Below are 15,759 nucleotides of genomic sequence, written 5' to 3'. Positions count from 1 at the left end.
TGAAATCTATCCATAAACAAGAAGAGCTTGTAGGTGGGAAGCTTTCTGTGAATGCTGGATTCTCCCACCCCTGCACCAGTAGTTAAGGGGTATGCTGAGAAACTGTTCAAAGGCAAGAGGTAAACTGTATTAGAAAAAGAAAAGGAGTACTTGTGGCACCTTAGAGACTAACCAATTTATTTGAGCATAAGCTTTCATGAGCTCACTTCATCGGATGCATACTGTGGAAACTGCAGAAGACATTATATACATAGAGACCATGAAACAATACCTCCTCCTCCCACCCCACTCTCCTGCTGGTAATAGCTTATCTAAAGTGATCACTCTCCTTACAATGTGTATGAAATCAAGGTGTATGAAAATCAATGTGTATGAAAATCAAGAAAATAACAGAACGCCACTAGCCGTCACCTTCAGCCCCCAACTAAAACCCCTCCAACGCATTATTAAGGATCTACAACCTATCCTGAAGGATGACCCAACACTCTCACAAATCTTGGGAGACAGGCCAGTCCTTGCCTACAGACAGCCCCCCAACCTGAAGCAAATACTCACCAACAACCACATACCAACACAACAGAACCACTAACCCAGGAACCTATCCTTGCAACAAAGCCCGTTGCCAACTGTGCCCACATATCTATTCAGGGGACACCATCACAGGGCCTAATCACATCAGCCACACTATCAGAGGCTCGTTCACCTGCACATCCACCAGTGTGATATACGCCATCAGGTGCCAGCAATGCCCCTCTGCCATGTACATTGGTCAAACTGGACAGTCTCTACATAAAAGAATAAATGGACACAAATCAGATGTCAAGAATTATAACATTCATAAACCAGTCGGAGAACACTTCAATCTCTCTGGTCACGCAATCACAGACATGAAGGTCGCTATCTTAAAACAAAAAAACTTCAAATCCAGACTCCAGCGAGAAACTGCTGAATTGGAATTCATTTGCAAATTGGATACTATTAATTTAGGCTTAAATAGAGACTGGGAGTGGCTAAGTCATTATGCAAGGTAGCCTATTTCCCCTTGTTTTTTCCTACCCCCCCCCCCCCCAAACGTTCTGGTTAAACTTGGATTTATGCTGGAAATGGCCCACCTTGATTATCATGCACATTGTAGGGAGAGTGGTCACTTTGGATAAGCTATTATCAGCAGGAGAGTGAGTTTGTGTGTGTGTGTTTGTGTTTTTTTTGGGGGGGGGGGAGGGTGAGAAAACCTGGATTTGTGCTGGAAATGGCCCACCTTGATTATCATACACATTGTAAAGAGAGTGGTCACTTTGGATGGGCTATTACCAGCAGGAGAGTGAGTTTGGGGGGCGGGGGGCGGAGGGTGAGAAAACCTGGATTTGTGCTGGAAATGGCCCAACTTGATTATCATACACATTGTAAGGAGAGTGATCACTTTAGATAAGCTATTACCAGCAGGAGAGTGTGGTGGGAGGAGGTATTGTTTCATGGTCTCTGTGTATATAATGTCTTCTGCAGTTTCCACAGTATGCATCCGATGAAGTGAGCTGTAGCTCACGAAAGCTTATGCTCAAATAAATTGGTTAGTCTCTAAGGTGCCACAAGTACTCCTTGCTAATGCTAATGAAGTGCCGTGGCTGCCATATTTGCAGACCAATAAGTGAAGAAGAGAGTACCTCAAAGCACTTCTCATAGAATGTTTTCATTATGTTGTAGATGAAAGCCTTGGCTCTTTCAAAATCCTCAGGCTCTATGCTCCCTGATCCATCCAGAACAATGGCGATCTCTGTCCCTGAGTCTGCTGGGACATGAAAAGCATGATTTAGGTGAAGGTGGTCAGGAGCTCAGAGCTCTTGACTAGGACCATCATTATTCCAGCATTGCGAGAAATGCATCTCAATAGCCAGCTAACGGGCGTGAAACTGCAAAGCTGCAATTGCAGTGTCAGCATTCAGAGTGCAGCTGACCTCAGCAACACAGGGAGACTTTAGGCTATGTTAGTCATTGATATTCAACAGCACAATCCCTTGACAAGGTATTTCATCGCTTACATGAGTCATCGTCATCCTCTTCCATGTCAGAGCTGATGTTGTTATTGTTGTTCTGGTTTTCATAGCCAGATCCTGCCTCTAGAAGATATGCCGCTAGAAACAAGAAATGAAGAGGGAGCAGAAGGGGAAGAAAAGAAATAAAAAGTGAAAATATGCTTAGCAGCAGTGCCCTGGGCCAGGACTCCATGAGCTTCACACATTCAGCATCCTTTCAGCCCATAATGGGTCAGACTAAAGTACGGGCTTAAGACAAGGGTATAGTAGCCAGCAATGCCCCTCTGCCATGTACATTGGTCAAACTGGACAGTCTCTACGTAAAAGAATAAATGGACACAAATCAGATGTCAAGAATTATAACATTCATAAACCAGTCGGAGAACACTTCAATCTCTCTGGTCACGCAATCACAGACATGAAGGTCGCTATCTTAAAACAAAAAAACTTCAAATCCAGACTCCAGCGAGAAACTGCTGAATTGGAATTCATTTGCAAATTGGATACTATTAATTTAGGCTTAAATAGAGACTGGGAGTGGCTAAGTCATTATGCAAGGTAGCCTATTTCCTCTTGTTTTTTCCTACCCCCCCCCCGATGTTCTGGTTTAACTTGGATTTAAACTTGGAGAGTGGCCAGTTTGGATGAGCTATTACCAGCAGGAGAGTGAGTTTGTGTGTGTATGGGGGTGGGTTTTTGGAGGGGGGTGAGGGAGTGAGAGAACCTGGATTTGTGCAGGAAATGGCCTAACTTCATTATCATGCACATTGTGTAAAGAGTTGTCACTTTGGATGGGCTATCACCAGCAGGAGAGTGAATTTGTGTGGGGGGGTGGAGGGTGAGAAAACCTGGATTTGTGCTGGAAATGGCTTTTAGATAAGCTATTACCAGCAGGACAGTGGGGTGGGAGGAGGTATTGTTTCATATTCTCTGTGTATATATAGAGTCTGCTGCAGTTTCCACGGTATGCATCTGATGAAGTGAGCTGTAGCTCACGAAAGCTCATGCTCAAATAAATTCGTTAGTCTCTAAGGTGCCACAAGTACTCCTTTTCTTTCAGTAGCTACACTGCAATTGGGAAGTGCAGCATGGACAGGCATCCTCAAGATAGCTTTGTTCGAGCTAGCTCACTAAAGAGAGCACTGAAGGCGCAGCAGCATGGGTGAGCTGCCGAAGGATATACCCAGGGTCCTGGACAGGATTCTACTTGGGCGGTCACCCTGTGCTGTCACACCTACATGGGTACTTTTAGCCAGCTAGCTTGGATGCCTCTCGGAACTGCAGTGTAGAGATAGCCTAGGTGTGAAACCCTGGCCTCATTGAAATCAATGGGCGTTTTAGCATTGACTTCAGTGGGAAGAGGATTTCACCTCAGAACGGAAATGGAATGCTGTGCGGTTCAGCCGCGACATGGTGCCAGGTGTAACTTACCTTACGCTCACAGCAGACATTCCTGGCAGTACGTTAAAGGATCTTATGGAAGATATGTCTCTGAGAAGGAGGGTCGGTAGTAACCCTGCAACGTACTGTGTACATGACAAGAACTCGGAGCAGAACAGCATTCAATGGAAGCAATCTGCCAGCACGTGAGCAGAGGATCTTGGTGCGCATGAGCCTCTCAGAAAACCTGCTACATCCCTCAAGTCCCTTAAAACTGGGAGTTGTAGTTACAGGTCACTTGGGGCAAAGTATAAAAGGAAGGGGAGGCTGGATCAAACAGGGAAGGGTGTGGCTCAAGCAAGGGAAGCCTCTGGGAAATTATTACCCAGGGAATTTCAGCTGATTTGATTTTTGTTTTGTTTTTGTGATGCTTTGGCAGATAACGAACAAGGTCTTTAACGGTCTGAGGTTTGGAGCTTTATTTACATTTATTTACAAAACCACAGCACTCCTCATTGTGCAGGCTACAGAGAACGGGAGCGTTTGTTAGTGGCAGGACACTACTGCCTTTTACCTGAGGTACCCAAAATATTTCTGTCCAGCACTGACAGGAAGCCATCCAAGGCTTCACAGGCAGCTTAAACAAGTAATCTTCATCAGGGTCTGAGGCAATGAGCTGCAGCTCTTTCAAGGCCCTTTGCTTGCTGAAGACGTCACCGGACCTATGGAGAAGAAGCCAACCACTAGGCTATTGCAGGGAAGTGGAGCAGTTTTCACACAGAGACACAAAACAAACAAATGCCCAAGAGATCCAAAAACACTCAGGGCAACAACAGAGTGAGGTGTTTGCAGCCAGGATTCCAGAGGGAATCCTCATTCTGAATTATTCATCTGCAAGGAAATAGCTAATCCAAGCCATCCTTATACCAAGAGGCAAGAGAGTAATCCAGTTTCACAGACCACTTCCAATTTAGGCCCTAGGCCAATGCAAACCCTTCTGCCCAAGAATTCATCTGAGCTCACTGGGCCAGCAGACTTTATTCTACATCACTGTGAAGTTCTGCTCAGAGTGTAACCAGACTGAACAGCAGATGGGGCCATAACAATAAATTAGCTAATTCATTAATCATCGCCACCTTCTTACATTGATAAAAAGGTTTTTCTCCCAGAGGATCCCAACAATTTAGTGTCACACCCTGGAGTGTGAGGGGAGGGAAAGTTTTGCTTTTCCCTTGCTCTTGAGAGAAGTGCCATGTGGATTCCAGGATTTCCCACAGAGCAGACAGCACCTTAGGGTTTAGGATCTTATTTATACACAATAAACTCTACGGCACCCAGAAGAATGGAAGGCTGACTGGGTCAAGGAAGTCTGGGTATTTCAGACTGGATGCTTAGGCCACCCTAGATTTCCTCTCCACTCACCCTCTCCTTATTCCCTGGCTCACTACCAAAGTTTCTGAGTACACGCATCAACAGAGGAATGTCACTCTAAACAGGTAGCCCTTACTCACTTACCTGCATCTGATGAAGTGAGCTGTAGCTCACGAAAGCTCATGCTCAAATAAATTGGTTAGTCTCTAAGGTGCCACAAGGACTCCTTTTCTTCTTACTCACATTGTTATCCGTGGAAGTTGCTGGTCCTAGCAGTCCTTTCCACTTCCCTCTAATTGCTTTTTGTCTTTGAAACGAGCTATAGCAAAGGAGTTGGGCTCGCGCGTCACTTCACACCTACCCCAAGGGCGTAACGTTCGATCGTGGCCATTTTCGGGGAGCTCATCACATCCGTTAAGCTCAGTGAGTCCAAAAAGATCTCCCCATCGGTCATGACAAGGATCATCCTGTGAGCATCCTTGACCGAACTGCGGCTTTCATTGAAGATCGCATCTCTGCAGGAATGCAAACCAGGATGCGTTTTATGGAACACGCTACATGTGCACAGCTGTATGTCTGTCAAGGTCATCAACGGGCTGATGGTGGCTCCCTGAAATTCCAGCATGCGAGAAAGTTCCCACTGCACTAACACATGTGGAGGACACTAAGTCATTAGCAGATGGGTTTGTGCTCTTCAGGGACAGGATCACTCCATCCAGGGTAATAATGCCTAGCTCTTAAACAGCGCTTCTCATCAAATGATCTCAGAGCGCGTTACAAAGCAGGTCAGTATCATTATAAACGAGGCATGGAGAGGAGACATGCCTTTCCTGAGGTCATCCATCAGAACAGTGACAGAGCCAGGAATAGAACGCAAGTCTCCTGAATCCCAGTCCTGTACTCTATCCACTAGGCCTCACTCCCTCCTCCCCCCACTAGGTCAAGGGGAACTCGGAATCTGAAAGCAGGTTCTAATGTTCCTAAGGCAGCTGGGAGGGAACCCCAGCTTTGCCCTTTAACCACCCCTCCAATGGAGGATACCTGGAACAGACCTGATGGATTCCAGGGGGAGCCACATCCAGACCCCCTCTGTCAGTGGGACCTTTGGGCCAGGGATGCATTATGAATGGAGGAAAGGGAGAGGCTCCAGGCTGTGAGAAGAAGACACAAGGCGGGATCAGAGGGTGTCTGCGGGGAGCAATTTAAGGAGAGATACGCCACGAGCATGAAGCAGAAGAAATCCCAGGGGGGCTCTAGAGTTCTCGAGGGCGTGTAACTCACAGCACGTGCTGCAGGGCAGATGCAGTCTTGGTCACAGAGCCCAGCCGCGTTATGTTATGGACCTTGCAGAGAGCAGTGGACTTGTTGCTGCTTTCCTGCAGGTCAAATTCAGTTTGGATCTCTGCTCCGTACTGTACCACAGCAAACGTACCCTGGGAAAGGCAGAACCGGTGAGGCCAGGCAAGAGCCAAGGCAGCGATCCCCAGACCACTTTCTCCAAGTGCCAAGCTTGGCATTAAGTACAGTGGGTGGGAAGTGTCTCCTCAGCTATTCTTGACTCTATATGGAGCACACAGTAGCTAGCATATGGATCTATTTCCCTCCCATTTTATCCCTCTGCTTTCATCACACCCTGTATTCTGGCAGCCCCTGCTTGGACAGTTCCACAGGTCAGAGAACAGCGTGCAATTTCTTTTGCTCAAGTGCTGCTATTTTTATCCATTTTATCCATCTGAACTTCTAATCTGGCCCAATCTTCCCTGGCCCTGTCGTCAGCCTCTCGACATTCCCAAGTACCATGTTCACTGTAATTAAATGTAATGGCTGAGATGTCTTTCTTTCTCTTGTAGTTTATTTTCCTCGGTTGTGCTTCAAAGTACCGTGGGAGTTTTGCGTGATAAGCCATCTAAAGCACCTAGACTAACCCAAAAGCAAGAATGAAAACCCACCCCCATGCTGATCTAGTCGCTCCTCCAACCGGTCTCCACGCTCCAGTTCTCCTTGTCTCTGTGTGGTTTCACTCTTGCACTAAATCCCTCAGGAGAGACAGACTGATACAGACCCTCTGGATATTTCAAAATCCATCGTGTTAAAATTTAGTCAAACTTTTAGTTTGCCCTTTAACTAGCACCACGCATCTGAGAGCACTTTAACATCAAGCAGCCGATCAGCACAACAACTCTGCAAGGTACAAAACCAGGGCAAAATGCAAACCACACTGCTTCAGCATAGCTGTTCCACAATCAAATCGGAACAGGAGTGGGAGGGAGGGAGGGAGGGCAAGGAACACAGATTCCATTAGCATAGTTTCTCATCGGGCTGGTAAAGTGCTCAGACAGCATGGAGGTAAGCGTAGTATAAAAAGAATTACCCCATTTTACAGAAGGGGACACTGAGGCACAGATGGTCAGTGAACTGCTCAAACACTAAGTCAGGCAAGAGTTGAGACTGGAATCCAGATCTCCTGACTCCCAGCCCTGTGCATAACCCAGAAGACTTCAGTATCCCTGGGAAATCACAGCCTATTCTGTCTATTGAAACATGACAAAACTCTGAGATGCCTGCCCAGGTCAGGAGGAAGAGCAGAGCACACACCTCTGGGCATTTCCTCCAGAATGACGTCATCATGTTGGAGATGAAACCCTTGGCTCTTTCAAAATCCTCAGGCTCGATGCTTCCTGATCCATCCAGAACAATGGCGATCTCTGTCCCTGAGTCTGCTAGGAGAGTTAAAAGTAGACATTTGAAAGGACAACAAGACAGAGCAGCATTAGCAAGAGGTCAGGAACCCCAACCTTCCCCAGCTTTGCAAATTGGGAACCACATAATTAGCAATAATGAAGAAGGGGAGAGGAATAGGAATTATTTCCCCAAAATCATATGCAACACCCGGGGCTCTGGAACCTGTGTCCAAAACGGCTGCATTTTCGCTCAGCTTCTGTTGAAGCGACTCCCAGTTCTGCAGCTTCATCAGTGCTAGCAACGATGGGAGCACCAATTTGGTGTAGCCGCTGATTTTACCAGCATGTCATCCAGCCACACTCAGAGTAGACCTAGTTGATATTGTATGGTGGTTTACACTTGGGAACTCCACCAGTGCTACACCAATACTGAGAGACTTCGAGGAAAAGCTCAGTGACTAAATTACTACGATGATTACTACACATCACCACAAATCAGCCTTGATCTTCCCCCTTTTCCTACCCAGCTCACTCCCAACAGCGGGTTGAAAGTTATTCAGCTCCCATCTAACACACCTCTCCACCCTACTCCGCTGACTCATGAGACCACCTAGGCTAGCACATACCTTCGCATGCATGGCTGCTTCTTGAATTGTTGGAGGTGCTATCGACAGCTGTGCTGATGCCCAGGGCACTGTCTGCACCGATGAAGTTGTCAGTGTCCGTAACGTTGATTTTGTTGTTGTTGTTATTTTGGTCCCTGTTGTTAAATTTGGTCTCAACTACAGAACCAAAATAAAATAGTTTTTAGAAACATAAGTTTTTAACTAACAGGTTATGATGCAGATATATTTCTCTATCATAACCCACCCCCAGAGGGGCTCCCAAACCAGCATGCTAGGGGATAGATTTTTAAAGGTATTTAGATCCCTAAAGATTTAGATCAGTGGGAATTAGGTGCCTATGCACTTTTGAAAATACCACTAGATGCCTGCTGGAATCCTTAGACACCTAAATGCATTTAAAAATCTGTCCCTCAGTGCCTGATCATGCAGGATGCACAAGGCATGTAACAGAACATAAGTACACACATTTATTCAAGAATGCCTAGGGCCAAATTCTACCCTGATGCCCCCCCCGCACAACCCCAGTGAAATCCGCAGAGCCACATTTGTATAACAGATGGCAAAATTCAGCTCAAACTCTGGTTCTTAGATACTCCTAGCAGGCAATAGAAGCCACCTGGCTGGTGCTCAGAGGCATCTGGTGTCAGGGGAGCGGAGCTGGAATGGAACTGAAGTCGTGGACAGCACAGAGGCAATTCCCATTGTCAAGGTCCCTCCCCACAGACAAGTTGCTCGCTTTGCTTCCATACTGATATTGCCGAGGTTAAGGAAAGCCTTCTCTTGGAAGTCTGCTGTGAGCTGGGTACAAATTCCATTCAACTCTTCTGTGATGCTAAGGGCCCGGCGCTGCTTTTTCTGTGGGCAAGCCTGTGGGGGAAGGGAGGGCAACGCTGATAAGTAATGAGCAAACTGACCAAAGATGTGCAAAGAAACCAACTGGCAACACTTCAGAATCAATCAGGCCAGGGGACCAATAATCATGCCTGGGTTGTGTTGGACTTCAATGCTTAACCAAAGCAAAGGGTGAGGCTTCAATCCAGGACAGCCAGGAAGTGGTGTTAGATTTAAAACACACACAAGTCAACCGGGCTCCAGAGATAACAGTAGCACATCAGCCAAGTCCAAGTCTCTGCCCAGTTCAAACACCTTCTGCTTAGCCTCCTTTCCGCCTCCTCTCGGGAGGGATGGCATCTGCCAAGCACCGTTTCCCCTTGAAGACTCAAAGGTACAGCGCTCCCCGCAATTGAAGAGAGGTCCTCAAACCTCGTCACCTGCATGGCAATGCAATAATGCTCGAGCCTGGAGGCCCACTGACTGCCAGGATGCCATCAGTACACAGCAGTATTAGTTCTGATTCTTTATATATTGCAGCAAACGGATACTGTACATTACAAACAGACATTCCGAGCCCTGAGGATCTGCCAATCACTTACCAGGATCCATTCTGCGCTTCTGGCTATCACTATGCCACCATCCTGGATATTTTTTGACTTTTGAATATTTCCTAAATAGTGTTAAAAAAATAAAATAAATCAAGCAGAAGGGGGGGGGGGGGGGGAATTTAATTAAATGGAAATATGCCTCGTAGGTTTCCTAGCACCGGTCATCTCAACATTTCTCATCCTTGGGCAGACATGATACACTCAGGAAAAGGCTGCTAATTCAGTGTGAGGGCTTTAGGAGTAGCCTATACAGTTAATCCATCTGTTAATATGCTAAGTTCAACTACTGTGGTGATGGGCACCATGGAAACACACCAAGTTTTCCCATGGATTCCAATGGGCTTTGAAGTAGGCTTCAAGTTAGACGGTCTCCAAACACTAAGATAAGCTTCCCCCCAAACCATGGCAGTGTGCATTTGGATTTCTTTTCCCATCAAAGCTGAGTGATGACCTAGAGATCCTTCATGCGTCAGGAAGTGCTCTCTGCCTCCTGCCCGAGTCTCTCTGTGATGGCACTTGCTAGCGTTTGCAACGTCCCCATCCCGTTCAAAACCAATTCAGAGCAACTACTGGGAAGACTGAGCCAGACTGTACCTCTCAGGCCAACTTCCTCGCAGTGGAGCCCATTGGAGGTAAGAGTACACTTATTCAGCCTACCGAGCTGCCTGCTTGGATTGTCCTCCACCGAGGAAGTAGCCAAAACCCTAAAGAAAATGGAGAAATAAGAAGGGCAGGGTGGGAATGAGGAAGCGGGGTCTGTTCTCATTGCAAAGTACAAGGGAGAAATCTATGTAACTATCAGCTCATGCCAACCATGCTGGCTTCCCCTCTATGTTACCATAGGTCACTGTTTTGTCTGACCCTTGGGTAGACTTAACTCATCATCGGGAGGGAGGGATAGCTCAGTGGTTTGAGCATTGGCCTGATAAACCCAGGGTTGTGAGTTCAATCCTTGAGGGGGCCATTTAGGGATCTGGGGCAAAAATTGGGGATTGGTCCTGCTTTGAGCAGGGGGTTGGACTAGATGACCTCCTGAGGTCTCTTCCAACCCTGATATTCTATGATCATCACAGCCAGACAGATATTTCGCAGTTCAATAAAGGAAGCGGAAGGTCTCTCACTTCCCCCCCACCACCTTAGCTTGGCAGCAGCTCTCGCAACCCAGCTTTTAGTGCCTGGCCTTACAGCTTTTCCCATTACAATACCATGGGGTATATGGACAGTGCCAACCAGTGGCTGGTCATATAAATAACCATCACTGTTCTCAATAGCTATTCGACAAGATGCAGTATGGTGCAAGACCGGACATTTCCCAGTTTAGGGAAGAGCCTAGGATTGCATTGCATATGGCAACATCTGCCAGGTTTATCCAATTTCTCTTGCAGACTCTTGGGTGGGGAGGGAAGGGGGAAGTCTTCCCACCATTCCCTCCCACCATCCTGTCATTGTCACCAGTGGGTCCCTTCCTGTGCTATTAACAAGAGATGGGCAGGGAAGGCTTCCACCTTAATATGCTCCACCTTACCCTAGTCACCTGTACCTCCAGTCCAACCATTACCCACAGCAATGCCAGTTGCCTTAGCTGGCGGTATGGGGCAGGGAGACGACATTCATCTGATTCTCTACCCCCGCTGTGCTGAAGCAAGCAGCATATTGTCTGAAATACTGAGTCAGGTCAGGTGGGCCATGACCAAGCAATAGGTCCCAAGGGGACTTGCCCAATTCCCTCGCTGGAAGTGAGGGGAGCCCAACTCATCTATGCAGTGGGCAGTAAGGCAGATCCCCCAGTCCTAAGAGATTCCCGCACTGCACTGGGAAATGACACATGCTGGGGGTATTGTTTACTTCACTCTCTGCTGAAATGAGCAAGGGCATTGTTGGGGGTTTGTTGGTTTTGGTTTTTTTAAACACTCCAAAGCTAAAACCAACCCTTCCTCCTTTATAGATACACTGCTACTCTAGCTCTCTCCCCTACACTATCTAGGCTGTCTCCATGACAACCCTTCTATCCACCTATCAGCACAGACACCGACTGCTGTTCCCCCACAAACCCAAGAGAACAAACACGGCAATCTCTGGCCAGTTATGCCGTCACATCTCACGGCAGGTGCTGGGGTGAGGGGTTGGAGCAAATACAGTTGTATCGTAGAACTTGGCTATAGACAATGGATCATGTGCTGTGGTCTGGATGAAAGCTGGAGGCATGTAGGTAGGAATAGCAGTCAGTAGGTTTCCGGTATAGGGTAGTGTTTATGTGACCATCACTTATTGGCACCGTAGTGTCCAGGAAGTGGATCTCTTGTGTGGACTGGTCCAGGCTGAGGTTGATGGTGGGATGGAAATTGTTGAAATCATGGTGGAATTCTTCAAGGGCTTCTTTTCCATGGTCCAGATGATGAAGATGTCATCAATGTAGCGCAAGTAGAGTAGGGGCATTAGTGGCCGAGAGCTGAGGAAGCATTGTTCTAAGTCAGACATAAAAATGTTGGCATACTGTGGGGCCATGCGGGTACCCATAGCAGTGCCGCTGATCTGAAGGTATATATTGTCCCCAAATGTGAAATAGTTATGGGTAAGGACAAAGTCACAAAGTTCAGCCACCAGGTTAGCCGTGACGTTATCGGGGATACTGTTCCTGACGGCTTGTAGTCCATCTTTCTGTGGAATGTTGGTGTAGAGGGCTTCTACATCCATAGTGGCCAGGATGGTGTTTTCAGGAAGATCACCAATGGATTGTAGTTTCCTCAGGAAGTCAGTGGTGTCTCGAAGATAGCTGGGAGTACTCTTGTCGGGGTATTTTAGCCATCAGGCCAGGGGAGATTTTTTAAGGAGAGACTTGAAGGTGAATAACGAAGTCTAGTCTAGTAGCCTGTCTGCTTCAGAGAGAGTTGCAAGAAACTCTATTGTGGAAAATTATGAGATAATCTGCCCACCTATGTAGGAAGGGAAGGTAGCTTAGAGACTGTTGTAAGCAATGTGCTGTGAAATCTTTGCCAACAGAATCAGCCATGAGCAAAATTCAAAAGGCTGGGAGGCTGGGTTTGGAGAGGCATCTGTACTTATTGCAAACCTGTGAACATTGATTTCTCTCCTGAGATTGCCAGGGGGACAGAGACCACGGCTTGTCTATATCATGTTTATCTTTGGCTTTGCATGTGTGTCACAGGCTTTGCCAAAATCAGGCTTGTATGGGTTCCTTCCTGCAAAGCCACTCCGACAGACAATCACACTTTGAGGAGACACAGGGCTTAAGTGAGAGTGTAGCTCCAGAACTCACACCAGAGCTATTTAGAGCATTTTGTGCAGACTGTGGCATTCGGGGGTGGGTTGGGGGGTGTCTCGGGGCTCTGAACTTCTGAAGCAGGAGTAGGGATGGGGGTGGGTATGCTTCTTGAATTGTGCATGCATCTTTTGGCGTAGTGCATGTCTAATATAACAGTATGTTTATAAGGCCCCTTCCGTCAGAAATGCTTTATAAAACTACATTAGAATCATTTCCCCCCTGAAATGCAGCCATCTCTGGGGTAGTCACGCAGACAACCAGTGCACACAGCACACCAGCAGAAGGGAAAGGCAAAACTACAGCCATGGGGCAAACCTCTAATCTTACGAATAATGCCATGGAATTGCTTAAAACTGTGAGGTAGCAAGGGCTGGAGGAAAGAACACAGAGCTGGGAACCAGGAACTCCTAAATTCTAAACACAGCTCTGCCAATGACTTGCTGTATAAACAAGTCACTTCCTTTCTGTGCCTTAATCTCCCCACTCATAAAAGGAGGCTAAAACTGATCTTCCTCCCACAGGGGTGTTCTGAGGAATGAGGAATTAATGTTCAGACAGGGCTCTGAAAAGGTGTTTTTCACGAAAAAAATAAATAAAAAGCCGTGTGCATCACATATTAACTGATGCATAATGGACGTGGCCTTTTCTGTATGGGCAAAATAGCTATGGAGTTTATATACAAGGGATAGAACTGACAGAAAGCTCCTCAGCACATAACCAGGACATGCTTAGACCCAGAGCTGAGCCCAGCGTCTACAGGCTAACACCTGATGATAAAACCCACAGGCACAGAAAAGGGTGACAGAGGATACCAAAGTGCACTGAAGAGAGGAGCTCTGTTGTAGGCTAAGATGGGATAGAGGTCACTGACAGCTATTCCATTTTAGTTCAAGTTTACATGAGTTAGATCCGGGCAGAGTAGGAGTTCGGGAGTTTTAATTAGAATTGTAGAAATCCCCATGCAGTGTTTACATGGTTAATAAAGATGAAAGTCACCTATAACTCTGAGCTTGAGTATGTTAACCTAATGTTAGTATCCTAGGAGAATACACCTAACAGACAATACTCTACTCTTCAATGGCTGACCTATAAAACCTATTTCAGATGCATGCAATCTAACACACAACACACGCTCACAAAAATTATGTTTAAAGAACATTGAGGTTGCAAAGCCAATCACTCAATTTAGGAAATGCCAGAATTAATGTTAGCTGTGCACCCCTAATTCGCCCCACTTATGATTACGCATTCTGATACACATACTGGTTTTTCCAAGGGAACCCTGCCTTGTTCGCTGCGCGGGGGGGAGGTTATGCAATATACTCTGGGTAGTTATGCAATATTTCTTTTTATCCTCATCGTTCACTGTGTGGTCTCAAGACATATTCACCACACACCAGCCAAACCCTGCAAATTATTTATTTCCCTGTGGACTCTTCTAAGGTATCCTCACCGTGCTATCTGAGTGCTTCACAAACATCCGTGAATTTATCTTCACGCACTCCTGTGAGGTGCAGTAGTAGGATTAGCCCCATTTTATTAATGGGGGCTGAAGCACAGAGAGATTAAAGCCAAAATTGTCAATGTCCACTAATTTTGTGTGCCTAACATGAGATGCCATGGGCCTGATTTTTCAGTGCGTTTAGCATTTTTATAGTGCTTTGTATGTTCAAAGCCCTCCTCCAAACAACTTCAGTTGCAGTTTTGTGTGCCCAGCGCTTCTGCAAATCAGACCACACAGTCTCAAGTTGAGCACCCATAAAATAAGGAACACATAGTTAGTGGCTAGTCCAGTTTTCCCAGGGCAGCAATCAACTGCCTTAACCATGCAACCATCCTCTTTCTTCCTGCAATCCCCTGCCTCATTCACTTCCAACTTCTGCAACAAATGAGGAAGGGGTTCTATAGACAACAGTCTCCTCCACAACCCTGATTCATCCCCAGAGCATGGTCCAGTCAGTGCACTGAATAAGGCACGGGTCTTGTGGAGGAAACTGTATATGATCACGTCAAGATTGTAACAAAATACATATGAAGAAGGGGCTGAATGAAGGTTGCTACTCCCTCCCCTCTTATTCCCTCCTTCCCCACTTCATGTGAGTCAGGCTGATTCACCTTCTCCTCCAAGCTGCTTGGATGCCAACAGCAGGGGCATGGAAAACACAGGAGACAGTCCCTGGGTTTCACTTCTGGTGCTTGGTGACAAAAGAGCTCCTAGCTCCTGTGGGGAGTAGCTGCAGGGAGCAGCCTGGAAATGAAGCATCCTGCCAGTATCAAAAGTGAGTAGGTTTTTAAACAGCTATTTGTCCTCATTTATATTTAACTTCTTACTTCCAGAATTTCAAAGTGAATTTTCTAATTCGTATCTGCCTCTTTATTTATATCATCAATCCTTATTTCCAAATAAAGGGCTGAGAAAGAGGTTCTCTTTTTATCCTAAATACTAAGTTCAGAACACTCGATCAGAGTTCAGCCAGCCAAATCTCCATGGGCAATGAATTACTGAATGCATTCCCTGATTGGCACACAGACATGTATTTCTCAGGATGCTTATAAAAGGGAGAGCTCATGGACATAAAGACACTGGTTCACACGCTGCTCTCCATTAGAACAGTGTAAAGACACTAACCTCACTGACTAAATAAAGCTTTTTACTTATGTAAATGAGAACAGAATTTTCTCAGTTGATTCATTGTGATTATATAGTGCAGTCTATCTATATACCCAGGCAGTTATATGATCCTCACCACTATAATATCTGAGTCCCTACCTGTCCGTCCCCTTAATACAGTTGAGCCCAGTGGATTTCACGAACACTAGCTTTTTCTAGAGAATTGCAAGAACTTACAAGACACTGAAATTACCCCCCTACCCACCCCCACGATTAACTGATCATGCTGAAATACTAGAAAACCAATAATTTTGCAACAAGGACTTTTATACAGT

At 46.3% G+C, this 15,759-nt stretch overlaps 1 long non-coding RNA gene across 1 annotated transcript; it reads right to left on the bottom strand.

The window, feature by feature from the left end:
* Positions 1-7,362: 7,362 nt before the first annotated feature.
* LOC144276511 (uncharacterized) lies at positions 7,363-8,954 on the bottom strand. The gene is made up of 3 exons (XR_013348262.1): positions 8,838-8,954; positions 8,089-8,244; positions 7,363-7,501 (listed from the first exon to the last, which is right to left on the bottom strand). It is a non-coding gene; the product is annotated as an uncharacterized LOC144276511 (long non-coding RNA).
* Between the last annotated feature and the right edge of the window lie 6,805 nt (positions 8,955-15,759).

The sequence above is a fragment of the Eretmochelys imbricata genome, chromosome 17, assembly GCF_965152235.1.
Source record: "Eretmochelys imbricata isolate rEreImb1 chromosome 17, rEreImb1.hap1, whole genome shotgun sequence".
NCBI classification, from domain to species: domain Eukaryota; kingdom Metazoa; phylum Chordata; order Testudines; family Cheloniidae; genus Eretmochelys; species Eretmochelys imbricata.
The sequence above is the reverse complement of the archived record's forward strand: the minus strand, read 5'-3'. Positions and strand labels throughout refer to the sequence as shown.